We start from the raw sequence: 5476 nt of genomic DNA, 5'->3' as shown, positions 1-5476 counted from the left end.
GCCAGCTTCGTGGTCCCTTATATAGGGGCGAATTGGAGAAGGCCTTGTAGTTTCAGGCGGATTATTTAGGGTTTAATCGCTTGGTTAATTATGGAGATACAGTAGAAAATGACTGTGACACAGTGTCGACATGCTTAGGGATATACAGTACGAGGCGCAAGGTTTATTTGGTTATTTCTTCTGGAAACTAGGAGGTGATTTCTCACGAGCGGCGATATTTTTTTGCATGTGGAGGAGAGAAGGGTGGCCACGTATAGTTTGCTGGCGTGGCATGGATTGTTGCGCCCTAGCTGCGTTAACAATTCTTCAGACGCTGAAAATGAGCTCGGTTTTAGATAATGAAGAATAGTGGTTGTTGATAGGATAGGTTTGGAAAGTCTTTTATCGCTATCTGTTGGAACGAGAATATACGATTAAAAGAGGTAAATACATGTTTTAATAAATTTTTTTCAAAATAGATGGTTTTTTCTTATTTCTCACTCAACGCACTCAAAACGTTCAAGCGGAAGCAAAATAATTAGAGAGACAAAGCAAGAAGACTACTTTTATAGCAATATGATTCCACAGATGAAATATGAACCATAGGTTCTAGTCAAGATCATTTCATATATCTTTGTGCACAAAAACTCACAACTTCCAAAAAAAATTAGATAAAATGGACACCAGACAAGGTTATCCTCCAAGATGATAGTCTAGTGGCAAGGGGACTCGAGACTGGCTCAAATACATGAGTATGTGAGTGTTTAAGCCACTAACATCAAGAAAAATAACCCTGCAAAGATGAAAAACTACAGTTCAAAGAAAAGATCTCCAGTCAAGAAATCTCTCCAAGTTAATGATTTAGAGGCAAAAGTACTCAAGACCCATGAGCATACATTCGTATATGAGTTTTTATGCCTCTAGCAACAAGAAGAATGATCTCACAAGGTGCTGAAATTTCAGCCCAAAAACCAAAACGAAAATCAAATACAAAAACCGAAAAACTTACGAACTTGCAAGGGAACTAATAAAGGGAAAATAGAAGGAGAAGAATTCAAGTATATGCAAAAATATAAACTAAATTACTCAAAGAGGTCAGCCCTATTTTAGACAGATTACAAATATTTATCTCTCAAAACTCTAAACTATTACATTGGCTAAGCACTTATTCTTCTCTCCTCTAAAATCTTAGCTCTAAGGCTCTCAAATAGATAGTACAAGGGGACTCAAGTGACTAGTTCAAAACTCTCTCTAGCCCTACCCCTCTATTTATAGGTTTAAAAAACTTAGCCCTTAAGTTTTCTAACTTTTTTCAAAATACTCCTCTCTTGTAGTGCACTCCTACCTACCACCGAGGGTATTTTGGTCCATTTTTTCTCCATTTATCGGACGGCTACGACGCCTTCACGACTTAGCTTTGTCTCGACGCAAGCTTCGCGATGTTGCCACATACTCCTCCAGTCCTCCCACAGTTTTGAGATCAAACTGCGAAACTATCTGCACGCTTCTCAAAGTGTGACTCACTGCCTTGTTTACACCTTAAACAAGCGTTTCGATATCGACGCGTGTACTCCGTCATTTGATCCTGACTGCCGACAAGTCTCTCCCACTTCCGATCCCTCGTGCCACCTTGTCACTTGCACCGACATCTCCTTTGCTTGACTTTGTTAACACGCCGTCTCCATCTGCCTTCAATGCTTTGCTTGATCTCTACGTGTTCAGCTAGGATCATCCTTGACTCCACCCGACTTCTTTGATCGTCTGGCACCAAGCATTCCGCTTAGCCCTGATCATCCTGCTGTCGACCGTCAAGTTGCATCAATCACCTCCACACCATGAGACAAACAAACACATATCTTCAACTCCAATTCTAATTAGTCCATAATCATTATGCTCAAATAAAATCTCAGATCAATTCAAATCACATCAAAACTTATGTAAAACCGAAAATTATCAAACCAAATAGATGACAATATTAATCACTTATAAAAAAAATCAAAACACATTTCAACTTAGTTTCTCACTATCGAATTTAGAAAAGGCTCAAAGAAAGGTAGATAGACCCGATAGAGGAGGTGGATACAGTGGCGGAGTGATCATCGGTGGGCTGATGCTAGAGAGAACTTCAAAATAGAAAGGTTAGAGTGACGAGAGCAGTGGACAATCCGGCAGCATCCCCGCTATTAGAGACGGGCGGTAGGCAGGAGCAATCATAGAGTAGCGAGGCGAACGAAGAAGACAATGCTAAATGCTCTGAACTCATCGGACGGCTGAAATCTGTCGCCTCCAGCAAATGCCATTTTCATACTTCTAAAAATTAGCACGATCCTAATTAAGGACCCTGCTGTACACACGAAATAAAAAAGTACGAAGCCGTTGCGAAAGCTGCCCGTCACGTGATCTTGAGACTTGACTCGATGCCACAGCCCATTGGCCATACACGGTCCGCTTGCTCCTCCGCACAGCTTGGTGCTTCCTAAAGCTTACCTTTTGTGGTTCTTTATTCTTCCAATGCGATCTCCTCAAAATTTGAAAATTTGATCGAGTGCTTCATCGCATATCAGCAGAGCAGTGAGGGTACAATGGTGTGCAAGGAGATGGCGGATTCGACTTGGTTGACCGGTGACGGCACACCGGCATTCATGGCGTCAGGGTGGAGCCAGCGATGATAATTTTACATATTTACTCACGAATAAATATTTTAATAGAGTCAATTTTGTTTCTTATTTATTAATCATAAGTATATTTATAGACGCAAATCGCTATATATGACAGATATACAATGACAATGGATCAATTCAACGTACCACTCTCCCACTCCTGAGTCCCGAGTCCACCAACTCAACCTTAATCCCCGCGCTCGCAGTCACCATTTGTCATTCACATTTCACACCAGGTCACTAGACTGATCTCCAATCCCTAATCAATATCAATATACTAACGGGGAAGAATTCTCAAGCTCTGAGGCATCTACTACTGTTGCTACTGTAGCAGTGGACCCTATATTTGTATATACATATATACGTATAATACATATGTATATGTATGCATGTATACGTATATATATGTATATATACATCTACGTATACATACATATGTAATTTTCTTTTTGAAAAATTCTAGAAAATATCGAAATAAATATTAGTTATATTAAGAAATTAGCTGAAAAAAATCTAAAATGCAAAGAAAAATATCTAAATTTTTTTTTAAGTTAGTATTACTTTCATCTACATGTTAAAACTATGTGCATACATAAAAGTACTATTATTTTCTCTATAATTAATTAAATGTGTTTAATATTAATAATTTTATAAATAAATATTAAAATATATAAAATTTATGAACCTAATTTTTTAATCTTTTTTTATCATATAAAAAAATAAAAAACAGACGTAGACGCGCTAAACAGACTGTCCAACCTAACGGCCGCCGCCGCCACCCTCAGGCCCGAGAGCCAGCCGCACATCTGCTCGTTCGCCGCCAGAGTGCCCCACCTCTGTTCATCCGCAACCAGAGTTCCCTGTCGGTCACCGCCACCCCCAGGGCCGAGAGCCCCGCCGCCCCTCCGCCCGAGTGCCCTTGAGCCCGCCGCCCAAGTGTTCTGTTGCCGTTTGTCCGCCGCATGTCCGTCGTCCGCCGCCCAAGAGCCCGTCTCAATCCTCATAGAACTGCCGGTGCCATTTTGTGGGATTCAACAGCGCCATAGCTGCTGTGGAGATGGGATATGGGCTTTCAGATGGTCCTCGTTAACTTTTGTAAGTAGTACATCTTTTTTGGTGAAATCTGTTATCCAAGCTTCATCAAATTTTTTTTCCGTCCCAGCATGATTACTAACCTTTTTTTTTTCCTTTAGTTGACCCTATCGAAAACTAACCTTCTGTATGGTGTATTGAGTTAAATCTTCCTATGAATCATCGAACGGTAATTTAATGAATGAGAGAACTTAGGGGTACTGATGCCACATCAAGTGAAGTGGTTTCTTCATCGTTCTGTCTGATATTCATACACATTTTTTATGGCCAAATGGAGATAGCACTTTACTGGGATTCCTTGAAGGTTTGTGCAACACATGCTCATGCTCTATTACATATCTGGACTATATTGGCATCTCAATTGTAAACCTGCAGCTTTGTTCATTGCATGTTTGAAGTAGGATGACCGAACAAAGGCTTACAGGAGGATGGTTGATGTCACTAGGAGAATTGATGATTTCAGGCAGCATCCACAGTTCAGCGTTCTTGCAAGTTCTCTTGTCTCATGCCCACTTTCAGAATGCCTAAAATTCTCCAAGGCAAGAAGGCTAACATATGTATGCATGGTCCTTAGTCCGCTGCAGATCTCGCAGGTCAATGAACTAGTTTTAGTGTTGCGTTTTTCTGACCTGTTACATTCCAGTTGTCTTGTTACGGTTACTGTATATTTGAACTACAAACTTGAGAGTTTAGCCTCGTCTCCGTAAGCATGTAATTTGTATCAGTAATTTGATGGATTTCTATCTTGGATTTATCAAATATTTAACTATGAGATATATATACGCATAAAAATTATACCATATACTGATAAGATATGCCGTGAGCATATTTAATAACTCCGAATATTACGAAACTGAATCAGCTGTATCTGATACGCTCGGAATCCAGAAGGTATATACTAGAAAGGTCTAAATTGCTTATCCAACTCGAGAAGACTAGTATTTAGGATAGATTTATCTATCTAGATGATAAAAAAAAGGACTCTATATCGACTACGGATGGATAGCAGATGGTATATCACCCATATATAAGGAGGGGACTTAGACCTCTCGGGAAGACTCTTTCTCTCGACTATTGGAGGTAGGTATCAAGACCTTAGCGTAGGAGGAACTCGATGACTTTAGCCTTATGTTAGCTTAGATCCAATCTATTCATTGTAATAGGTTAGTTACATTGTATGTACTCGAGTAAATATATACATATAATTATCCACACAGGACATAAGGTATTACTCTAATCGGAGGCTCGAATCTGTATATATTGTGTGTGCATCGTTTTATGTTTGATCTTTTATCCATGAAGATAACCACGTTATTTTCGGACACATTGTTAAGAACAAATCCTTGATATCTGGCGCGTTAGGTAGGGATCTTTTGCTTTTCAGGATCGACTATGTCTCGAGTGCACATCGGCACCAGATTCTCCGATGTCGATTTCTACTACCACTTTAGTTCAACAGCGATCACCCTCGAATAGCTCCTAGCTGGATTGGATATCGCATTCGAAACTATGATCTTCCGCTAGGACCATCAAGGTGAACTGATCTGTATCGATATTATCGAGTCCAAGCCATTAGAAGCATACCGCGTTGTGGGACATCTCGAGTTGGATCCTATGGATACCAACATGGACGAGGGTGGCGATGCTGACTCCGTCACCAGCCAGAGTAGCAAAACAGATCGATTCGTGTTCATGGCTAGAGGAGTCGAATCCCACATGCTGACCCAATAACGGTAGATCCAAAT

General features: G+C 40.2%; 1 long non-coding RNA gene across 2 annotated transcripts; it reads left to right on the top strand.

Annotated features, from left to right (window-relative positions):
* Window positions 1-3399: 3399 nt before the first annotated feature.
* LOC133892798 (uncharacterized) lies at window positions 3400-4501 on the top strand. 2 transcript variants are annotated; one of them, XR_009904408.1, is made up of 3 exons: window positions 3403-3734; window positions 3833-4035; window positions 4133-4501. It is a non-coding gene; the product is annotated as an uncharacterized LOC133892798 (long non-coding RNA). The 2 variants fall into 2 exon arrangements; XR_009904407.1 differs by having other exon boundaries at window positions 3400-4035.
* Window positions 4502-5476: the final 975 nt, after the last annotated feature.

The sequence above is a fragment of the Phragmites australis genome, chromosome 15 (assembly GCF_958298935.1).
Source record: "Phragmites australis chromosome 15, lpPhrAust1.1, whole genome shotgun sequence".
Taxonomy (NCBI): Eukaryota; Viridiplantae; Streptophyta; class Magnoliopsida; order Poales; family Poaceae; genus Phragmites; species Phragmites australis.
Note: the sequence above shows the minus strand (reverse complement) of the source record. Positions and strands in the feature narration are given on the sequence as shown.